Below are 15,418 nucleotides of genomic sequence, written 5' to 3'. Positions count from 1 at the left end.
TTGGCTTCAGATCAAAGGTCCTACAATGCACTGCGACAGAAGTTCATAGATGTCCGCTGTAATGTCCTTGCAACTAAAGATAGCTTGGCACAAAATTCCTTGTCGGGAATTTACGACCATTTCCCAGAGTGCTTGGCGCTACAAACTAACAATCTACGACCAACAGCCAACCAATACCGGGGCAACATGAAATAACGTGCTGATGAACACATCACACATCAATTTCCTCTGGAGGCTGATTTTGATTTCTCTCACTACAATTAACAAACGTATGTATGCTAAATGAAACTTAGCAAACATTTTCTAACTGGCCTCTTCTCCCGGTACACATTTTAAATGCCTTAATATTACTTTTGTAAGGACTTGTTTCCTACATAGCTTAATAGTTTGAGTCATTAAAACCAGATGTGTCGCCAGTCGTATATTTGCGCACGCCCACTTTGGATTACTGTTGCGTCACGATTTGTATGTATCATTTGTGGTAAAAATTACAACAGTTTCTGAAAAGCTAAGACATTGTGTTTTACATTCACTATAATTTAGTGATATTTACTTAAAACATAACCACATACAAGACATGCAAACGTGTCTAAGAAACAGAGGCTTATTTAAAGATTCCCATATTATAACACGTCATCAACTTTCACAAAGGTACTTTTACATGGGCCAGATCACAATCTCACTTCAGAGAGCAAAGTAAGATGGACACTACAAAACCGCTCTTTCTACATGTAAAGGCCATGTTAAGCAGTAAAAATTGCAAAGTACCAGCTATGACTCACCGTATTTGTAATTAGAAATATCAAATACAGTTCTGAACCAGTGAATTATTATGACTTTTACTGGTGACATTTTCCAGCAGCATATGGCAGTAAGCTCATGGGAGAGCACAGCTTTTTGATGAATACTTTGAGTCGGAAGGACCAAAGGACAGAGCCGGGCACGTCTCGCCTTCTGTCTTTGGCTTGTGAAATGATAATGTGGTCTCAACGAGATCCCGAAGCTGCTGTTTTTAGAAGCGAGATGTGCACTTTTACCATTTGTGCGAATGCCACCTTAACATGTGAGACAGATCTATTTGTGTTATAATAATAATTTCTGTAGGTAAAAATATAGATTTTGTTGTACATGACTGAAGTTCATGTTTACTTAAAATATCTTTGTTTTTATTTAATGTATGTAGAATTCTTACCTTTTTTCAGTGTTTGCATTCAGACCTCTGAACAAATTTCCAGCTTTAACATATAAAATACCAGTTTCTACTGATACTTTAACTCTTATTTTATTAGAGTATATGTCAAAGTAGTTGAATGTGTAAATATAGCATGAAGTATTAGCTTACATTTGGAGTTTTACAGTATTAGTTGTGTATCCCTTTTTTTTTAGCCTATGGTTTTGGTCTCCGCCAACTCTCAAAAGACCTTAAGATCCTAAATAAATCTGTAATTTATCTTATTATCCAGTGAAATTAAAATCCAATTGGAAAGCTATTTAAATTTCTCCTCTCAGCTGACGGTGGTTGAAGGTAGTGCTGTTAAGATAAATGGTTGGCTATGTTTACTAAGTAGTCACTGACTTTATTTTCCTGCTGCTTGAAGCTGAGCAGGTGGCCTTCAGTGGGTTTTATCAGAACTTAGTTGCTGAAAATAGCTGCCTACTGCTGCTGGAAACAGGGATTGTGAGAGCAGGGTGAGTGAAACCAAGCAAACAAAGGGATTATTCTTCTTTTTTTTCTCCTTCTTTTTGGTTGCTTAACTACACCTCCATCTTTTGTAAGACATGGTTACAGAAATGTCAACCACGAGCACAGCACCCCATATGCAACCTTGTGCGCCAGGTTCAGAATTTTGGTGATATTTGGCTGTGAACCCTCGTGATTCTCTTCTGTGTGAAAATTGGCATTTGATCACAGAAATACCACATCCGTGCGAAAACGCGTACGCGCAAACATTTGCGTCGTGCCGTTTTCGTGCAGGAAATCGAACCGAAAAGGGTAAAGCCAGAAATTAATTATCCATCTAAAGCAAATGTACTGGAAAATATAATTTATGGAACAATTATGAAAGTGGTGCGCTTAAGTGAAAACCCCACAATAATTTAATTAATATTTCATTGGATTACTCTTTTAATTCTTAGCCCCGGTGAACACAATGGGATGTACAAGGCTGTTGAGTGGAGTGGCGTTTTAGGTTAAAATAAATAACAGAGTGTGTGTGTGTGCTGCTTTCAATGAGATTGGAAGTTTAAGAGCTTGCTGCTGATCCAAAGGGAAAAATGTTCTGTAGGTGATTAAAACATGTACAATCCGTCACCTTGACACTTGTTGCCGAGATATGTTGGACGATAAAGCGTATTATTATGTGCTGTATGTGAGAGTGAACACATGCAGGCTTCAGGGAAAGTTGGACGGTAGAGTTTCATCTGCACATTAGCATGCTGATTGTGTGCTTGTGTGTCACCTCAAATGGTTCCTTTGCGCAATGTCTTTCCTCAACGCAGTGCCTCTCTCGCTTTTTTTTTTTTTTTTTTAATGCCAAGAAGGGACTTGCCCTTCTTCCTGTCACCCGTCCACTGGGAACACTGCTCTCTGTGCAGCCTCATTGACATGCTAAAGAGCTCTGATATTTTTTTGTCTTACATTTAAAGAGGGAATTACGCTGAGCCATTGAGGGCTTACGTCCAGGGCATTTTAACTTTTTTCCATGGTTCTTGGAAGTCGTCCAAGTAGATTGAAAAGATGGGAAGGTTAGAGAATGGATAGAGAGGTTATTGACAGTGCTGAGGTTATTACTTTGAGGGACAAGCGGAAACAATGTGCTGACTGTTAGCCAAGGGCCAGCTCTGCTGTATTGCATGGAATGGTGGTGGTGGTGGTGGTGGTGGGGGGGGGAGTAAGTGTCCTGAGTGGGCTTATTTTTTTCAGATGTTTCTTCCCTTTCCCTACAAAGCCGTTACAATGAAACCAAGTCTAAAGCAGCAATTTGTAAGTCAAGAGCCTGGCAAAACGGGTAGTGTCTGGGGATAAGGGGGTTGAAAGTGTATGGTGTGTAAAGTGAGAGCTTAGGGTCTGTTCAGGGCAAGTGGATCTCTGGTCAGCTTTGCACGGGTCCCCGCTGCGTATTGTTTAGACACTTCAGTACTTTGTTAGAGCCGGCTTTTAGCCGGTATAAGTGTGTATATCACTTACTCTGATACAGTGATAATGCTGTTGTACAGTCTTTACAGTGATGTACGACAAATGCTAGTTTGTGCACATCAGGTTGAATCATTCCAGCCATCCGTGAGTGGATTATCTTGATTTTCTCTGGCATCCGTCAATAATTTCCTAATAAACGCATGTGTAATCAATAAGGACAATTCACATTTGAACTCAAATAATATGTTAATTCCACAGACCTGAAGGGAAAGTAAATGGTATAAAGTACAAAGCACTTTCCAAGCTTGAGAAAATAGTGCAGTGAAATTAAAACAGAACCATTTAATTCTCTTTAAATGTGATTGTGTTTAGTTTGTAACTAAACGGCTCAACATTGTCGTCTCTAACACCAAAATCGTAGCGTCGTCTCTCCAATGGCACAGCCCAGGTGTGGCTGTCCTCCAACTTCAACACAAGGCGACTCTCCAAAATGCCAAATGGGTGCAGGTGATAAATATCCCTCGCTGCACCCCTGGAAAAAAAAAAGTCATCTTACAATCATGATGCTCCACCGATATATCCACATGAAAACAGGGAACCTTAGTCTGACACTTTCTCATTTAACAGCGATCTGTCATGTGACATTGTTCTAGTGTTGGATGTGGGTTTTGTGGACTTGAGAGATGGCTCTTAAAATGTGTCACTTGTTCCGTCGTGAAGGACACCAGCTGTAGCTGGAGGACTTTATTTATTTTCCGGTGAATTTCTGTGGAAAACAGGAGTCGTGTAAAAGAAAGCAAAAAAACTGAACCTCCACATTAATTTCCCTAAATGCTCCTGCAGCGTAATTCAATACTTTTTCGCCATAGTGGTCATCAGTTAATAGCACAGGTTTGGTTGACGCTGTGCTGGAAACTGAAACAAGCAGCGGCGTCCTGTGTTGAAATGTGTGATATTTTGTTGAACCTTTCACCTTCTCCCTACGAGGAACAATGTCACCTGACTTCCGCCCTTGCTTCCAGCTCAGCGCAGTCATTAGAGGACGTTGTCACAGGAACACATGACATTCTGGGTCACGCTCTGCCATTTTTACCATCCTGTCACCGGCTGCTGTTTGGTGCAGGGTAGGTCCAAAAGCCGAAAATGACTCTCGATCCGCTATATGATATGTTACATTTTCAGTCGACATCCTGAGCGTGTGTAATTATCTGCCATATAGTGCCTCATTTTATTGATGCCAAAGTAAACTCAACACTGTCCCTGGTCAGACCTGGTATGAACATGTGTCCTGAGTGATCTGACCACAAATAACCACCTTCAATTGTAGAGTTTTAGAGTTACACATTTAATCCTGTCATTTGAGCCTGTTGTTCATTCATTCATTCAAAAAAACAAAACAAAACAAACAAAAAAACAACACATATTTTAAACGATTGGCAGAAAAGACAAATGTCTGATTTCTCTTTGTGAACTTTTTGCTGCGTACAGATAAATACATGATAACATGATGATATTTGTGTTTATTTTCCAGTTTTTATCTTTACGTCAGGGTGCACCCACAACAAAGCAAGTAGCCATTCACTGGAGACAGCAACTTAATTGAGTATACTACAGTCCTGTGTTACTACTGCGACCCAAATGATGTTGCTGTTTATTTATACACAGAGAGCAGAAGTGTGATCGTATCACACGGCGTGTACGTTAACACCAGGTTACAAACTGTGATGACAATTTGTTTCTGAAATGTCAACGTATTCCTAAGCACTATTAAGTTAGATGATATTTATTTACCTTGAGTTTTGAGTTTTATTACACTACAGTGCTGATGATACTGGTAAGATATTGGAGAAATTCTATGATGATCCATTTCAGTTTGTAGAATTTGCAGAGCCCATCACAATACACCTTACATGCAACAGTCATTTGATTGTTAAAATCAAAATACCTTCTTCTAGATGCATTTAAACATACCACCTTAGCATACCTCTAAAAGCATACATGTAACACATTTCTAATGTTAATTGTAGGCATATAAGCAATTTCTAGAATATCTTTCTCTTTGTTGTACATACATGTACCATGTGCTATGTAATATATATATATATATATATATACACACACACACACACACATATATATATATATATATATACTGTGATAATGTTTCTTTTAAAATAAGTATAAGAAGAACTATCGTTACATAAAACTCATGGCTCCACCAACACCTGTGAAAATACAGGGTTCCTCTATGGGATCTGGGAAATTACAGATTGACACGTTAACTGTTGCCTCTTAGGCAAGCATTTCCGATGGAGTCCCTGAAGTATCAAAACGATTATGAGAGCCATGGGCTGCCACTGGAAACAAACTCACTGACACGCTGATAAAATCCCTGCCCCGTGTTTATATGCCATTTTGCAAAGAAATCAGAAAAGGTAATCATGTATGGAAGCTGAGGTTAAGAAGCAATGTAACAGTCTATTAAGTTTAATATAGATATGTAGAATAAGCATATGCAGGGAGACATTAGCATAAATCTTGGTTACACACCAGTGGTGCAGTGCACTCTATTCTCCCGCTGCAGTCGGGTCTAATGACAAATACTGTGAATGAGCCATGCCAGCCTGCTCACTTGAGCTCTCAATTAGCTCCCTTTGCAGTCAGACCTCTCCCCCCATCCATTCACAGTTCTAACCTTATGCAGACGTCCTAAAACTGAATATAACAAGAAGGAATTCAGACAGCACTGGTTAATAATATATGTTACTGCTTTAAATCACGTCCACGGTAGAGTTGATGCTTCCCGTGTTTTTGTTCATGATTGATGATTTAAATTTTATTCAAATGTCAACTAGTAAAGATTCAGCAAACACAAACTCTTATGTCTCATTCGAGTATATTTAGTGGAACAGGTCAATATGTCAGTAATAAACTTTAAACTGAATGTTGTAGCAAATTTTAGCAAAAATTAGACTGAAATGTTATTTATTTTAAAAACCTGAGGATTTTACCTTAAATATATTTCATAATATCACCTCTTACATGAGGTTGCACATATACAGACATGTCGATGTAAGACAGTAATGCTAACAAACAAAGTTAGCTAATTTTTCAGTCGCATATTTTGAAAAGATACTCAAAATTTCTTATGAGACAAGAAATACATTGTTTGCATAGAGAATATAGACAGTATATTTATTATTATTTATTTATTTATTTATTTTTTTGGAGAAAAGGCAAACGTAAATAAAGCCGCATAAACCCCGTAGTGTCTTTCAGCCCAGTTTATCTTGCCCAAAAACCATGTCCTTGTTACCTTAACACAACGACTGTGAATCATATATATGTTTTTTTTTTTTTTAGTGTCACCGCTAAGTACCAATGGCGAACTGCTTTAAATATTATTAGGAAAGTGATACATCACATGATGGGAGCCCATATTCAGTTGAGTTGGTGCTCAGTGTAGCGCCCTCGGGGGCTAATTGGATTGGTGTTTAGCAAGACCTGCAAAGATTACCTTCATGCATAAAATTGTCTTTGTTTTTCTCTGTTGTCTTGTCTCTCCCTTCCTTCCTTCCTTCCTTCCATGGCTGCCTTTCCCACTGCCTCCCCCATCGGCACAGGCCATCGAAGGAGTCATGTATGCATACCTTTGTCCCTGCATGGGAGGAAGAAGAAATGATCTGGTATTAAATTTCAATAACACGTTTTCCCAGGTCCTCCAGAGTACAAGCAATCAAGGGTTAAATTGGATCTGTAACGTATGCTCGGTGACCCACAAATCGCTTACCCATCAAACAGACTCATTACGAGCCGGCAAGCAGATGAGTGTTTGTGAGCCTTGCCTCTGAGCGGTGGGGATTGTGTGTATTACCGCTAACACGGCTGAGGTATTTAAATTTTGATTTTTTCGTAATGGGTTTTGACATGTTTCATTTCCTCTGGGGGAAGCGCTCGAGACCTCCGAAAGTAAATGTTGCTAAAAAGTCATCAAGGCAGAATATTAAAATGCCATCAAATAAGAATTTCACTAATGCGATGGGGCTTGGGCTTCAGGTACGCAGGGCTGGGGTCAGAGGGGCTTGGTTCTGGGAGAAACACTATTTGTTCCCCTTGGCTGCCTTCTTTCCCTTTTAAATAAATTATTAAACTACTTCAACCCCCTCCTCCTCCTCCTCCTTCTCCTGCCCCCCCCCCCCTCCCATGCTTCTCTGTCCGTTCCACCCCTTGTGCCTCGCATAGCTTAGCCCTTGCTTTTTGAATTGAAAGGCCAGCCAGAGGGGGAACTGTTAGTGTGTTAGTGTACCAAAATAGAACACCTTTGGCTAAACTGAGATTAGCTGAATATATCTACATTTCCCCAAAGCCTAGCATTCATTCATTCATCCATTCATTCATTCATTCTTGGTACGATATCACGCATTAAAAAAAAAAAATACTCAGATTGGTGGTATCGGCTAACACAAGCATTTTAATGACCTGGAAGTGGAGATCACCGGACGCGAGCCTCCGTATAATAAGAATTCAGTTTTGACTGTTATTGCCGCGGTCTGAACCACTGCTTTGCTGGTGGTTTTTGTATTCCACGAGTACTCCTTTTGAGGCCATTACCAAGCTGACAACCCACCAGCTGTCACTAATTGCACACTAATGGGGTTTGGTGGTCTGATGGTTTGTCTGCGAGGGGCGTTCCAATTCTGCACTGGAGGTCCTTCTGACTTGCCAAATCAAAGGGGACACATTTAAAAAAGCATGTCATGTTATTCTGTTATATTACCTCTAACTGCACCTCTACAATAACGACCAATTTACGGGGCAATATACTCGGAGGCAAAGATTTCTTGCGTGTATAATTAATCACAGATTATTTCCCATTCACCTGACATTACCTCGTATTGTTTAAAAAAAAAAAAAAAACGGGAAAGATTGCTTTGTTGGTGGCAACAGCCATTATCATGCATGATATTTTCTATTCCTTGTCATTGAAATCTTTGCAGGAGACAAGAAGGGCTCGTGTCTGCCCTCTGCGTCAGCCAGCCCGCTAATAGATGTGAGAAGGTCATCTGGCATTAGTGGCAGAAGTACGTTAGCATTTGTGCTGAGCGTCTCTTGCCAGACTGTGTGCATGTTTGAAGGCGCTTGGACAAGCAGGCCCTTTCATGGTGATGAATGGCTTTTTTCAAGCGTTCTGCTCCCTAGTTATGAGAAGGGTGACCTGGTCATTGGACGACTTTATGAAGCTATAAAAAATGTATGTCAGTCTGCAGTCTCTAATGCCATCCCTAAACGGGAGAGGGGGGGGCGGGGGTAGCTGGAATGGTAAAAAGGCCATTTACCGTCACTCTAAATAGCTCTCTGACTGCCCTTCTCCACTTATCCGACAATGTCCTTGTCGTCAAGACAATTTTTTATTCTCTTTTTTATTTTTCCCATTTTTTTTTTATAGGTTACATTTGAATCGGGCGTAGACAAGCCAGTATTTCTGCTCTAGTTCAGTGGCTAACCTGTGTTACCGTGTTGATGCAATATCATGAAATGTCTCGCTAAAATTATAAGATTAAACTTTGTCCTGTCGGTGTAAAACAATATCATATCCCCGAATACCGCATGAGCGTAAATTCATTCTAATCCAGGCTGGAGACGGTGTTGGAGTACTGATCGAAGCTCGACGTGAGCCATGAGGTTTTTTTTTTTTCCCCTCCTAATCCACATGTGACGTGGCTGGATGCCATTAATCACAAATGTCTCCTTTTTAATAAATATGCAAATTTATATTAGTCACATGGTGTTACAGCTTTTGTGTCATTAATAAATAATGAGCTTCTTTGTTGGATTTCCGAGGTATTTGGATACAGATCTTTTACACTAGCAAACAGTGATGGGGGACGGGAGCCATATAAAAGCTGTGGACACCTCACCGTTGTTCGTGGACGCGTTAAAGCGTTTACTGTGTTAACAGTGTCTAGCGTTGACATAGCATTTAGTCTCAAGTGTGTACCATAATATCTGACGCCTCTAATAGTTCTTTTTCTTCTGTCTTAATGAAAGATCCTAATTGTAATGCTATCCCAACTATTAACGTCTATCAATACATAATATGGCACCTAAATTAACAGCTTTAAAATTACCATAATATTGCGTATATTGAATTTAGCAAGAAATTGCAGTATCCTGTGCAGTTCGTCTACAGGAGCACTAAATATAAGACTTGACTTTTGTGGATAAACGTGTGTAAGATGAAGTATCAGCGAATAAATGTAATTTATAGTGAGCGGTTTACCTTCAGTCTAACGTTAGATAGCTCTAAGCTAGTTCACGTTACATCTGGAGTCCCTTCCTCCGGGTTTTGACCAAGTCTCTTTAAACAATCTTAAATCTAAAAATCAAGAGCACAAACATCATGTGTTAAAATGTAAATTCTATTTTTATCAGTCAACAACACAAATTGCATCACATCCTACGTTAGTTCCGTACGGTGTTCGTGCTGTTTTCACGGCAGAGCAGGTGAGTACGTGCAAAAATATTTCCGATTCGTTATGAGACGGACGAAGGCGGCGTAGTATTGACATTATAGGGGAAACTCTGAACTTTCATGCAATTCAGTACTTTCGATCCACATGGAGACACTTTGGCTAAAATGTCTTTATATCTCATGTCTGTACATAAATGCTTTTATATCTCATGTAGATTGGCCTGTATATTTTTTTGTAATTCTTTACTACCTCATTCTTATGTGTATGTCTCGTTCATATGTTCTTTCTTATTTTTGGACTCTCGGACAAAATAATTTCCCTGTGGGGATTAATAAAGTGATCTTGAATCTTGAATCCAAATGTAATATAGTTATTACTTCATAATTGTACTATCGGTATCTTTTATTCAATTTTACTTGTGCCACAATACACTCTCTTTACAGAAAAGAGCCCAGTGTGGTAGTAAAATAATCAAGTGCTTATCCAAAATATATAAAATAATTTAACCCGGAAGATTAGAAATAAAGGAATGTTTCCGTTCTCAGAGTCAAGTGAGGCAAAAGTGAGGTGTTGGGCGGCTGAACTGCTTGACTCTGTCTCTTGGTGAGCAATCAATCATGGGCCTCTCTGCAGTCTCTTTGATCTGAAAACAGCTGTAATCTGTGGTCACTGTTGCTCGAGTAGATTGTTTGCCAAACTATTACCATAACTGTCAGGCCAAATCAGAGAAATAATCTCATGGTTCTGGACAGATGCGGTTCCTCTGCATTATTGATATGGTCATCTGAGAGAGAGGGGGGAATTATAAAACATAGTTCTATTTACAAAGGGAGATTGGCTCGGTCCTTGAGAGTGAGTGAGTGGGACAGGCACCTCCAGAAAGTGAGATAGAGCCAAGTTCAGGAGCAAAAAAACAAATTTCCTGGCTCTTTTAGGGTCAGCTCACCCCGCGGGTCTACTTCCTCCGTGAAAACGAGTCACCAGAATACACAATGGACTGATTTTCTGAGAAGTGCCTTCCCACATGCACCTGTATAGGGACATTAAAATATGTATATATTTATTCTACTCTTTGCTTTTTTTTTTCTCTTTTTTTATACAAGGTTGCACGACCCCTGTGACAAGGCAGGGCGCGTATTTACTCAAGTATTCATTGTTTAGCATAAATGTTTGCCTCCGTTTGGTTTCTGTATGCAGCCATTTTCTTCTTTGCTAAATGAAATTCAGGAGTGTGACAAAGGGAGGAAAAAAAAAAAAAAAAAAAAGACAGCCCGTAGCCCAACATTGAATGTTTCCATTAGAGCACATGGTTGTGCCTTGTGGAAAGGTTGTGAACCTGAGCAACCAATGCATGTTTATTTAGCAGGCCTGCCAACTCGGCGAGACTGGCTAACTTTCAGTCAGTTAGTGCGGCCAATGGAAAAAACACTAAACAAAAAAAACAAAAACAACAACTCGCATCTTGAAATTACAATGCGTAAAGAGTGTAAGTGGAAGGACGTGTGAGGTTGTTGGTGTCAGCAGGCAGACACGGATGCCCTGCGGGTAGGTATTTACTACTACGAGCCAGCGGAAGCACAGAAAGCAAAACATGCACAACGCTTATCATCCGTTAACGCGATACCGGGGAAAGTACAACGCAAAACAAGAGGAAAAGTAAAGGAGAAAACAACAATGTGCTGGCGTGAACGGTGTCAGGATTTTCTCTCCGCTACAAAATCATCTGTCTGCCTCTTGCCAGACTTTCCTTTGTGGAAACATGTGGCCCTTGTTGGCAAAGGGCAAAATTTGGCAGGGTCCGGAGAAAACGATTACAAGTACTGGCATATGGAAGAACAAATAGTTCCTCATTCAGTGCATCAGGTCTGTGCCATCTTTGCGGACTAAAAAAGAGACATGATGGATGCGTAGAAGTGCTCACTGGGCCGGGGCCAGGCACTGCTGATGTGCAGAGCGATGTTGTGTTCCGACCCTTCTGTCTGCAGAGAAACGCGATTTGAACCAAATCGTTATTATTTGATGTGCGCCTACTTTGGTTTAATGGTTCGCTTTCAAAGGATCATTTCTGTTCAGAATGAAGGTTGTGTATTTAGTCTCATTTGTCATGGTAATGACGTCACCAGTCCATCCATATTTTAAATAACTTTACATTTCACAATAAGTTTAAAGTAAACACTGCGTATTAGGCGTCTCTGCCACAAAAAGGCTCATTAAACTAGTAGATGTGGAGGCAGTTACTGGGTAAGCAGTTGACAAAAATGTGTTTTTCGGTATAACCAGATGTCCCCAACGTTTTTTCCTCACATTCCTCTAGGACTGGTAAAACAACAATCCTATAATAATACTTTCTTAATAATAACAACGCTATCATTTAATAATGTTTTCCCACTAAATCAACTCTGATAAGATACTGTGGAAGGATAAATGTAATTTTCCCTTTAACTCACTATTATTATATTAAAATCCCTGCAACAGTTTCAGAAGAAATTCATTTTTAATATGGCAGCTGGCAGCTAATAATAATAACAATAATAATATATTATAATATGATTACTGTGATTTTGTAATTAGGACTATCATGATTGCTATCAGGGCTGATAAAGTCATTTTTAAAATGGTCAGATCTGTTTGAGCCTAACTTTTGTATTTATTTTAAACCAAACCTTTCTGCTGCCTGGAAGTACTTTACAGAACTGAGAAGAGATTTCTGTGGTGTGGTTTTCTAATTGCGTTTTAGCATGTGTTCCAACAGTGTGAACGTTTCAGTTAAACTGAACGCCACTTATACAGAGCTACTTATAAACACATTTTACTTTTCGTTAGCTGGTTATTTATTTTGTTCAAACCATCAAGCTCTAAGTGTTTTCTGTGATGGGCCGATATGCTTATAGTTTCTTTAGTTCTTTACTTTCTTTTGCACAACGAAGAAGGCTCTATTTGTGTCTTGTTAATCTTTGAGGCAAAGCTTGGAGGCACAGGAACTTAATACAGTACACATGTGATTTAGGACAATATAAATAAAATAAGAAAAGACTTGAATGAATCACCAGATGAGGATTATTAGTTCTACAAAACATGCACACATTTTTATTATATTGTTATTTCTATTCATTGTAATTGGATCAGAGAATAGATGTTGGACGAGCCATGCTTGGATTAGGGGGAAAAAAAAAAAAAAAAAAACTTGGGAAGGTACAGTGTGTACAGGCTTTGAATAGCTTCAATATATCTATATTCAATCCAATTTCTGTGGCTATACTTGTGCATCGAGGAACAGCTCAACTACTATTTTTAAACATGGATAAAACCTCGCGCAGACAATTTATGTCAGTCAAGAGAAAAAAAATCCCGAAGCCTCCATTAGTCACGGTTTCAGTTCTGTACCTGCTTTGCATCTAACATTAACATTATGATTTATTAAACATTATAAATCCGGGAATTAAGTTCCTTGATAATCAACTCTTTGTCATTATTGTCTGTCCATGACATGTAAAGTTTTTCTAAATGTGATTAACGGAGATTTGCGAAAGACTTGTTGTCGTGGTGAGAGAGACAACTTTATTCATTGGTTCAGCATCTGAATGTTACTTAAGAATCATCATAAGAATCAGATAAAATATATTCCTATTCATCACCATGACCTCCACCACCATGAAGTGGAATAGAAACGTACTGTAAGAATACAGTGCTGCCTGTTTCTAATAGGCTGTTTAGACCGTACGTTTAGTTCGTACGTTTAGACCGTACGTAGATACCATGGCTGACGTGCACCTCCCAAGAAACGTAATTACGTGGCGTCGCATCACAGACTGCAAGAGCTGTGATTGGTCCACTTGGTAGTAGCGTGTTTCCGCTTTAGTATTTCCGGCTGCTTCTTCATCTCCAAAATTGATTGTTTTGGATCAGTAAAGATGGAACACATCAAGGAAAGGTCAAATGAGGAGGTTCGGAGAGACAAACATTTGTATCACTCGTCGGTATTTCGGCAAAGGTTTCAGTCGCTGTTGTTGAAAGTGAAGAAACAAAATTAACCCGACTGGCAAAAAAAAAAAAAAAAAAAAAGAGACAGTGCCAACTAGTGGTTGGGTGGTGTTGTTACAGAGCGAGCCAGACTGACAGGCGTAAGTATAAACGGTTCACACTGGCGTTGGCCATGTCCGTAACCTCCATAGCCTCTGTCCAGCACGACTCTAAAAGAGGCTTGAATAGGTGGTTTGTTTTCCAGTTCTTGACATGTACACAGGAAACTACACACAAACATGTGCTACGTGTTCATCCAAGGTTAGGGAAGTAAACGTGTGTCACAGCAGGACAGCGCTTCTCATGCAGTCAGCCCTCAGCACATAGTCAAATTGTCCCTATTATCCTTGTTGATGTTACATATTTCCTCACGGCTGTAACTATACAGACACCAGTCAGTGACAGAGGTACCGCGACCTCCTTCGATCCATAAATTACACCTGTTAGTTGACTCCCCCGTCATTTGTGAGTATACTCGGGCTTAAAGGTTAACAAAAGAGAAACAGGGCAAGCTCTGCTGCCGCTACAACAGATCAATGTCAAGTAAATAACCTTTTCTACCTTATTTCCTGACTCGTATTGATCCGTCTCTCCTTTCCCCCGTCTGCCTTCTGCACTCTGCTCCCTCACATGCCACCTCATGCTCTCTCCTTCATGTCTTTTCTACCTTTCCTTTTTAGGACTTTTATGCTTTTTTTTTTTTTTTTTTTTTTAAGTGTAAAGCAGCTTTTTGTCGTGCAAAGGACTTTTTTTTTTTTTTTTTTTTAAGTTCGTGGAACACGTAACAATTAGGACGGCCCTTTTCCGTCACCACTTTATGTCTCTGCTCTTTATTACTGTCTTAGTTCTTTTTTTTTTAGTAGAAATACTTATATGGTTCATATACTTATATGGAACCCTCCTTTTTTTTTTTTTTTTTCTTGTAATACACAAAATCAGCATAAATCGTTATCTCAACAATACATGTTTAGATATGCCATTAATCACTGGGCACAGATGTAAAAGACAAAAAAAGAAGAAGCCATTATTATAAATGAATACTAGTTTAGCTGTATGCCTTTTAATTTATTATGGCTTTCGCTCAAAATGAGAATATGGAGAGTTTTTCAGTCGTTAAGCTCGTCAATTTATTTGCACGACAAACAAAAAAAAAAGCAGTACGGCACCTCAAACGTGACGATTTGTTGCTTTTGGATTTCTGGCGGTCGAACTGAATATTACCAAACCAAGGGCGTTATTAGGACACCACTCTTATTTGACCAAGCGGCAGCTGAGTCAGGGGTAGTGTGTGGTTTAGGGATTAGCGAGACTAGTAGCCTAAAACCGCCCCAGCAGCCCCCAGTGTTCATTACACCTCACGACACAAAGGCGTTCGCATACACAACACACCGGCAATTTCGCCGTTCTTCCAGCTAAGCTTGGCTAAAGAGAGGAGGCCACGGGGTCAGCGAAATGAAATGGGTTTGTCCTCTTGGGAGCATGTATTAGCTTAGCAAGCGTCTCGGCCCCTCTATTTTCATCTCCAAGTGCAACACAGTTCTTTAATCACATCGCACAATGGCGCGTTTCTTCCGCAGAGGTCACCGCGACCGTACGGTCCGTCTTCTTGGGACCATGAATGCGTCGGGCAAATTAATGCGTAATTGTTTTAGAGTTTTGGTGAAGGGGACGTGAGGGAAACCGTTTCATATTTCATCGGAGGTTTTTCAGGAACGTGCGAAACGCTTGAAACCACCGTGGTTACATTTCACGGTTTTTCTCCAATTGCATTTATGATAATGATTCTGCA

At 39.7% G+C, this 15,418-nt stretch overlaps 1 long non-coding RNA gene across 1 annotated transcript; it reads right to left on the bottom strand.

Moving 5' to 3' along the window:
* Nucleotides 1-3,539: 3,539 nt before the first annotated feature.
* LOC125015223 lies at nucleotides 3,540-14,264 on the bottom strand. Its single transcript, XR_007113572.1, has 3 exons — nucleotides 14,191-14,264; nucleotides 6,654-6,794; nucleotides 3,540-3,668 (listed from the first exon to the last, which is right to left on the bottom strand). It is a non-coding gene; the product is annotated as an uncharacterized LOC125015223 (long non-coding RNA).
* Between the last annotated feature and the right edge of the window lie 1,154 nt (nucleotides 14,265-15,418).

Source organism: Mugil cephalus, chromosome 10, assembly GCF_022458985.1.
Source record: "Mugil cephalus isolate CIBA_MC_2020 chromosome 10, CIBA_Mcephalus_1.1, whole genome shotgun sequence".
NCBI lineage: Eukaryota > Metazoa > Chordata > Actinopteri > Mugiliformes > Mugilidae > Mugil > Mugil cephalus.
The sequence above is the reverse complement of the archived record's forward strand: the minus strand, read 5'-3'. Positions and strand labels throughout refer to the sequence as shown.